Source organism: Rhincodon typus, chromosome 12, assembly GCF_021869965.1.
Source record: "Rhincodon typus isolate 14 chromosome 12, sRhiTyp1.1, whole genome shotgun sequence".
Lineage (NCBI taxonomy): Eukaryota > Metazoa > Chordata > Chondrichthyes > Orectolobiformes > Rhincodontidae > Rhincodon > Rhincodon typus.
In genome coordinates this window covers 37847744-37856888 of record NC_063343.1, presented here as the reverse complement: position 1 = coordinate 37856888, position 9145 = coordinate 37847744, and positions in this window count along the sequence as shown.

Genomic DNA, 9145 nt, shown 5'->3' with positions numbered 1-9145 from the left:
CCTCTATCCATCTTCTATCCGCCTCCCACTCTCTCCCTATTTATTTCAGAACCCCCTTCCCCTCCCCCTTTTCTGATGAAGGGTCTAGGCCCGAAACGTCAGCCTCTCTGCTCCTATGATGCTGCTTGGCCTGCTGTATTCATCCAGCCCTGCACCTTGTTGTCTCGGATTCACCAGCATCTGCAGTTCCTACTATCTCTGGTAGAGTGGAGAGGGCCCTTTTGGTGGGCTGTCTGTTCAATAAGCCTAGTTAAAGCAGTACTGTGGGAGTATTGCATTATCAGATGTGGTAACTTTTGAATGTGTCATTAAATCAAGGCCCTGCCTGTCTATTCAGGTGAAAATAAAAGATGTTATCTCAAATAAATGGATCTGGAGAACTTTCCTATGTACAGGCAAGAACTCAAACCTCAATAACCAACACTTAAACATGTATTGCTCCTGGCTGTGAATCTCACTAGCTTTGTAGTTATATTACAACACTAACCAGACTTGATAAAGAAAATGCATTTCAATGGATGTAAAGAACTTTCATAGAATCCCAATAGTGCAGAAACAGGACTTTTTGCCTATCAAGTACACACCAACTCTCTGAAGACATTCAACCCACACCCTTACACTATCCCTGTAATCCTGCATTTCCCATGGCTAATCCACATAGCTTGCACATCTCTGGACGCTATGGACAATTTAGCAAGGCCAATCCACTTGACCTGCACATTTTTAGACTGTGGGAGGAAGCTGGAGAATCCGGAGGAAACCCACATGGGCACAGGGAGAATGTGCAATCTCCACATGCAGTCACCCTAGGGTGGAATTGAACCTGGGTCCCTGGCACTGCGAGGCAGTAGTGCTAACCACTGAGCCACCATGTCACCCCTTTGGGGTCTTTGAAGAAGTAAAATCATTTTTATACAATTTTCTTATAAGCTAACTCTTAGAAAATGTTAGAAGCTATTACTAAATAAGTTTTAGCAGGACACTTGGATCAGTTCAAGGTCATCAGACAGAGTCAACAAGGGAAAATCATTTTTAACCAATCTATCGGAATTCTTTGAGGAGGTAACGTGTGCTGTGGATGAAGTGGGAACCAGTCGATGTACTGGATTGGTGCTGGGTCCACTGTTATTTGTCATTTATATCAATGATTGGGATGAGAATATAGGAAGCATGGTTAGTAAGTTTGTCGATGACACCAAAATTGTTGGTACAGTAGACAGCGAAGAAGGTTATCTAAGATTACAAAGGAATCTTGATCAATTGGGTCAATGGGCTGATGAGTGGCAGGTGGAGTTTAATTTAGATAAATGTGAAGTATTGGATTTTGGTAAGATGAACAAGGGCAGGACTTAGACAGTTAATGGTAGGGCCCTGGGGAGTGTTGTCAAACAGAGACGCCTAGGGCTACAGATACAAAGTCCCTTGGAAGTTGTATCCCTGTCCGTCTTCTCTCCCACCTATCCGCTCCTCCCTCCTCACTGACCAATCCCCATCCCCACTTCCTACCTACACTCACCTTTACTAGCTCCATCCCCGCCTCCTTGACCTGTCCGTCTTCTCTCCCACCCTATCCGCTCCACTATCTACCTGCTATCACCGCGCCCCCCCCACCCCCCCATTTATTTCAGAGGCCCCGTCCCCTCCCCCATTTCTGAAGAAGGGTCCCGACCCGAAACATCAGCTTTCCTGCTCCTCTGATGCTGCCTGGCCTGCTGTGTTCATCCAGCTCCACACCTTGTTATTACTGTTAGTCAAGGTAGTAAGGAAGGCATTTGGCACACTTGCCTTCATTGCTTAGACCATTCAGTATAGGAGTTGGGACATCATGTTGCAGTTGTACAGGATGTTGGTGAGGCCACTTTTGGATTATTGTGTGCAGTTCTGTTCGTCCTGCTATGTGACGGATATTATTAAATTAGAGAGGATGCAGGAAAGATTTACAAGGATGTTACCAGGACTGGAGGGTTTGCGTCATAGGGAGAGGCTGGACAGGTTGGGACTTTTGTCACTGGAACATCCGATATTGAGGGGTGACCTTTTATAGATGTTTATAAAATCACAAAGGGCATAGATTAGGTGGATAGCACATCTTGAAATGTGATAATTGCACATGTCACTCTATTTTTTAAGAAGGGCGAAGGAGGAAAACCAGGGAATTCCAGATCACTTAGCCTAACATCTGTGGTAGGGAAATTGTTGGAGTCTGTAATCAAAGGTAGGGTAACTGAACACCTCACAAAATTTCAGCTAATCAGGGAAAGCTAGCTTGCGTTTATGACAGATAGGTCATGCTTCATTGAACTTTTTGAAGAGGTGATGTCTATGGATGTTGTATATACGGACTTCCAGAAGACATTTAACAAAGTACCACATAAAAGGCTGTTAACTGAGGTAAAAGCCTATGGAATTCATGGCAATTTAAACCCTGCAGGGAACTTGGTTGAATGGCAGGCAACAGAAAGTAGGAATAATGGGTAGGCACTCAAATTAGAGGATGTGACCCCACAAGGATCTGTGTTAAGGCCTCAATAACACCTTGGATAGTAACATAAAAACTCATATATTCAAATTTGCTGATGACCCAAAGTTAGGCAGCATTGTAGATAATATAGATGATGGCATGAAATTACATAGTAATATTGATAAATTAGGTGAATGGCAAAACTGTAGCAGATGAATTTCAATGTAACCAAGAATGAGGTTGTCCATTTTTTGGACCAATAAAGGATAGATCAGGATAGTTTCTGGATGCTGTGAAGTTAACTACAGTGGATGTTCAAAGAGACTTGGAAGTTCAGGTGTGTAGAGGTTTAAAATGTCACAAACAAGGTGCAGAAAATGTTCAAGCATGTTAATGGAATGCTGGCCTTGATATCCAAAGGACTATAATAAAAGGATGAAGAAGTATAGTAGCAGCATAACAAAGTCCTGGTTAAACCTCACTTGGAGTACTGTGAGTGGATTTGGGTACCACACCTGAGGAAGGAGATATTGGCCCTGGAGGGAGTACAATGTAGGATTACTAGAATGATTAAAAAAAACACAAAGAATTGCGGTTGCTGGAAATCAGAAACAACAGAAATTGTTTGAAAAACTCAGCAGGTCTAGCAGCATTCTTCAGAACGGAAGAAATGTCACTGGACCCAAAAAGCTGACTCTGCTTTCTCTCTACAGATGTTGCTAGACCTGCTGAGATTTTCCAGCAATATCTGTTTTTTGTTACAAGAATGATACTTGAAATTCAAGGGTTAGGCTATGAAGGGAGAACTATAGGCCTGCTTTCTCTAGAATTTTAAAGGGTGATCTGATCAAAGTCCTTAAAATATGAACAGGAAAGGATGAGGTAGATAAAGACACTATTTCTGTTGGTTAGAGATTCTGGAACTAGGGGGCATAACCTAAAAATTAGGACCAGACCATTCAGAGAGAAGGTACACACACAATGCAGATGTTTGGAACACTCTTGCACAAATGACAGTAGATGTGGGATTAGTTGTTAATTTTAAATCAGAAATAGATAAACTTTTGGTTAGCAAAGTTATTCAGCAATTTAGCCCAATGGCAGGAGTATGGAGTTAGTCCTCAGATCAGCCATGATCTCATTGAATGGTGGAACAGGTTCGAGGACCTGAATAGCCTACTCTTGTTTTTATGTTTCAGATAATATCTTGCTGAGAGATTTGGAATTGAATCATAAAGTGTGTGTGAAGTTATGGCTCATAACCTCTACATATTAACTAATGAGGAAAATGCTACAATATGTCCATTTGACTATAAATAAATGATAATAGTATGTTAAGTCTTAATTACCTCTAAGCAAACTCTCTGGCACTGAAAATTAACTTTAGTGTATAAGATTTTTAATTATTGGAGATATTTTTAAAAAGTATGTTATTATTTTTTATTTCTGTTGTTTCACACCTTTTTTTTGGAATCACATCATTTCCATCCTCTCTCTCTTTCCAAGTTAAATTGCGTTCCCTCAGCAGGCGTTTTCATTGTCTGATAGTTTACAATAATTGGTTTTATTCTATTACAAAGGGTAATTTTGAGACCACTTCCTGGGGTTACTCTGTTCTCCTCCTTCGCAATTACCCACACATTTCTCCACATTAAATGGTAATGTACTTGCATTAAAATAGAACCTCACAAAATATCACCCACTCTAGCACTCTGGATTTGGTCATCGAGAAAGCTATAAAGTTAATTTACTCTGTCATACTGAGGGACATTTTTCTGTGAAATGAAATAAACTCACTTTTTACAGCAGTTGACTCCCTCTGCTAACAGCTGAACCTGGGGGTGTATTAATGAAATTCTTTGTCATTTGGATATGGGATGTTATCAAACTTTCTGAAGGGGAGCTGAGTTAACAATATGATGCCATTTGGTTCAGTTTAGAAGTTACTTTATACCACAGCAGATAAAACATAAAAACAAAGAATTATGAAACTGACTGGGCAACTCCCATTTCCATAAAAATTGAACATTCAGCATTAACTCATTTCAGTGGTCCCAGTAATTCATGTTGTGGGTAATAGTGAGGTTATCATTTTAGTTTATCAAACATAAGCCTCCAGTTCCCTCTTCAGGAGTTGTGCTCTGATTATGTTCTGCTCTTGCACTTTTCTCTTTAATGGGAATTAACCAAAACATATAACATTAAAACATGACGGACATATATTGAGATATTTGCCTACTGGCTACTTGGATATACTATGGGTAATACTCTGTAGCAAGTGTCCACCTCACTCAGGGTCTCTGTCCTTAGCCACTTGCAGAGGCTGTTCTACAGTTTGAATAGTTGAAGCAACTATATGCCACTCCAAATTGATATATTTTAGTTGGAGTATATCCATCATCTTCCATCCAAGCTGTACTACAGATCTTTTATCGGGTTTCTGAAGAAGCTTCACTGGACCCAAAACCTTAACTCTGATTTCTCTTCACAGATTCTGCCAGATCTGCTGAGATTTTCCAACAATTTCTGTTTTTGTTTGTGTTTTATCAGATTTACTTTATATTTGATATAGGCCCTCAAAAACACTGACCTGCCCATCCACGCAGGAACTCAATTAAAGATAAATGAACATGGTGTTTTTTATTGTTGCAAACATTAATACTGTATGTTATCACATAACTAAAGTACAAGCCTTGATACCTATATATTGTTTTTGCTTTTGAGTGGAATTCATGTAAAGTTTGGTGAAAGTGAATTAACTTTAAATCCCTCAAGTGATGTGAATACTATTCCTGGTATCTTGGTTAACATTCATCATTCACAGAATCCACAGAATTGTTATGGTGCAGAAGGAGACTATTCAGGTGATTGTGCCTGCACTCACTCTTCACCCTAATTCATCAATGTTCAATCAACATTACAGACAAAAACCTTACCTAGTTATTAGCACATCACTGTTTGTAAGAGTTTGCTATGTACGCACAGACTTGCTACATTTCCTACTTTACAAAAGTTCAAAAACTGCAACAGTTCAAAAGCTACTGTACTTGTGGTAAGTAGAGGCATCCATCCAGTGGTTGTAAAAGATGATAAGTAAGTGCAAATCATTTTTTTCTCTAGGTGGAGGATAAAGAACTGTCAAATAATGTCCACCATTTTGTTTTATTTCAGTTACAGTTGATTAGCTTTATATCACCCTCATTAGATGCTCGTATTTAAGTACCATTAATGTGTATAAACATCTGTTTCTACCTCCTGAAACCTAGATGAAAGATCTGGGAAATGTAAGGTTTTCCATGAGAAAGGAAATCTATGAATAATCATCTTAACCTATCCCTCCAAATCTGAAAGCCCTGAAGAAAGGCATTGAAATCAATAGCAATGTCTTTTGATTATGATCCTGATGCTTGCTGTCATATTTGGTTTCTTCTATCACAAGCTAAGTATTTGACTTAACTCCTCTCTTTGAAGTGATCTTACAGGGTATATGAGTGTTAAGGACATCAGAAAGTTAACCTGAAACATTACTTTAAGTTACACTACGAAAGAAGAATAATAGAAATACAGACTAAAATAAGTAAATATAACTTTATGATTGATTTCACGAACTTTTTTTACCAGAATCTGTGGAATATACATCCAGATAGGTTACTGGAGGTAAAAATAGTTTAATCATTTCAGAAACAACTGGATACTCAAATGAAAGGTGACTAGAATCTCTTTAGATATAAGTTGAGTGACGTCACTCATTGATAATTATCTTTTGACCTTGTGAACGTACAAACTTCTGACTTGGAAGTAAGAGTGCTACCAATTGGGCTGAGTTGATTATGTTAATACAAATTTGAAACCATTGACAATGGTACAATGATAAAACTGTATTTGATGTCATATAAACCCATGTTTTGTAGAAGCTCATTATTATCTGCAGTCAAGGTTCCATCCATTTGGCTTTATCTTCTTTAATGTTGCTGCATGCTGTGCTGAGAGTGTGTACTAATTTTTTTCCCTCTTGTTTTCTTCGCTGGGGACAGTTTAATTTAAATTACTAATGCTTGTTCTAAATGCCCAACCTCATCCTTTTTGCACTTACCTCCATTAAATGCTTGTCACCTGTGATGTAAACTTCCTCATCTATTAAAAATCCCTTTGTATTCAGTCATATTTTTCGTATTATATATATCACCACTTATTATTAGATATTTTCATCAAACTGTATTTCATAGAATCCCTACAGTGCGGAAATAGGCCCTTCGGCCCAACAAGTCCACACCGACCCTCACAGCATCCCACCCAGACCCATCCGCCTATAACCCACCTAATCTACACATCCTTGGACTGTGGGAGGAAACCAGAGCACCCGGAGGAAACCCACGCAGACACGGGGAGAATGTGCAAACTCCACACAGACAGTTGCCCAAGGGTGGAATCAAACCCGGGTCCCTGGTGCTGTGAGGCAGCAGTACTAACCACTGAGCCACTGTGCCACCCTCCTTTTCCATTTCTAAATGATTCTGCACTTTTTAGATTTCTGAACACTAATCAGAGTTCACCTGTATGTCAGTTCTTTTATAAAGTTCCATATATTGACATATCTTGTTTGCTCTGATTTAATCTGATTTAAACAATATTCAGACTACACTGGGATGTGCCTTGTTATTTCATGCCTTTCCCTCGTAAACCAATACTCCAATGCTTTTACTAAAGGATAAAAATGTCAACCATGGCTCAGTTGGTTCACTTCTGAGTCTGATTGTTATGGGCTCAAGTGCCACTTCAGGACTTCATAGAATCCTTACAGTGCAGATAGAGGTCATTTGGCCCATCAAGTCTGCACCAACCCTCTGAACAGCATCATACCCTATCCCCATAACCCCACATTTATCGTAGTTAACTCAACTAGCGCGCATATCCCTGAACACTACAGGATAACTTAGCATGGCCAATCCACCAAACTCACATCTTTGGACTGCAGGAGGAAACCAGAGCACTCAACAGAAACTCACGCTGCAAACTCCACACAGACAGTCATCCAACTTTGGAACCAAACCCAGGTTCCTAGCGCTCTCGGGCAGCAGTGCTAACCACTACGCCACCCAACTTGAGCAAAACAATTAAGGCTAACACTCTTTTGCAGTGCTGACAGAATACTATTTTGTCAGAGATACTATCTCTCAATTGAGATGTTTAACCAAGGTTTAGTCTGCCCCTCAGGTGGATATAGATGATCCTATTGCACTATTTTGAAGAAGAGGAGGGGTATTATCCTTAACTTTCTAGACATTATTTATTTCTTAATTAATATTTGCCATTTATGGATGCTTGCTTTGTGCAAATTAGGTGGTATTTCCTACATAACATCAGTGACTACACTTCAAATGTGTTTTATTGGCCTAAAGTGCTTTGAGGAATTTGGTGGTCATGAAGAAGATTACATAAATTAAACCTTTGTTTTCTTAAGGCCTGTCATTTCTTCAAAAAACTGCAGTAGATTTGTCAAAAAATAAATAGCCTATCACAACTGCACTGATGTTTGGGTTGTACTATAAGAAAAGAATCCATTTGGGTTGGATGATAATTAATGTCTGAAAATATTTCAAAACTATTTCCAACCTGCCAATTCCCAGCTTTAACAGAGACAAGCAACCAATCTGATCCAAGACAGTGTGTTACGGCTTTAAATATGACAACCAAGCTGTAAGCCTTGTTGCTGTACAGTTTTTCAACAATAACGTGAGCTTGTCCTGGTTTCATGAGCATGGGGCAGCCTGGCAGCTTTACTGAGGTGAGAACATGGTAGATTCAGGAGGTGACTGCCTTCACATTTGCCTTCTGAATCCTGGCCCCTTCCTGAGAAATCTCTGTGATTGGGGACCTCACAGAATCTTCCTGTTCCAGCCTCTAAATCTACCGTGAAAGCCATATTTTTGGATATCCCAATCCCACTCCTCCTGCTCCACCAGTAGAGATCAGATGGCCAATCATACCCAAGGTATTTGGTGCCTCCTCAGCAGAGGAGTTTGATTTTGAGACACTGACTATACAGTGACCTTTGATCCCTCCCAAGACTACCCATCCATTTCCAAATCATAATTCCTTCCAACCTGAGGCATCCCATTGCGACCTAACCCACCCACTTAGGCCTCTGATTACCGATCCACCCCGACTCATGTCTGCAATTGTTCCCTCTTTTGAAATCTCTGAAATTCCCCAACTTCCAGTTTGCAACCTTCCTGCCTTGATTAACAACAGCCCCACTTGACGTATCAATTTTTCCAAATGAGCCTCTTACTTCCCTTTCCATTTTACCCATCTCCTTTTTGCTCAATCGACTGACCTCTAATCAACTCTCTCCTATAATTGAACCTCAGTTATCACCCAGTCCCCCAATCTGTCCTTTTAACTCTCACACTCTGATTGAACACCCCTTCCTCCTTCCCAATTAAACCATTCCCATTGACTTCTCATCTGATGGATCATCCATGTCCTCAATCTCTGATTGCCAGAGATTCAAGCCTTTTACTTCCTTATGTGACTAACTCTCTGAAATTACTAGAGGTCAGCTGTCAATCCGGATGGCCTCAGGAAGAGGACAGTAACATCCACAACACGCTACAGAGTTAAAACTCCACATTGTATGAAAAGATCCAGAATTGTGGGTTCCCCAAGACTTTTTGACCAGCT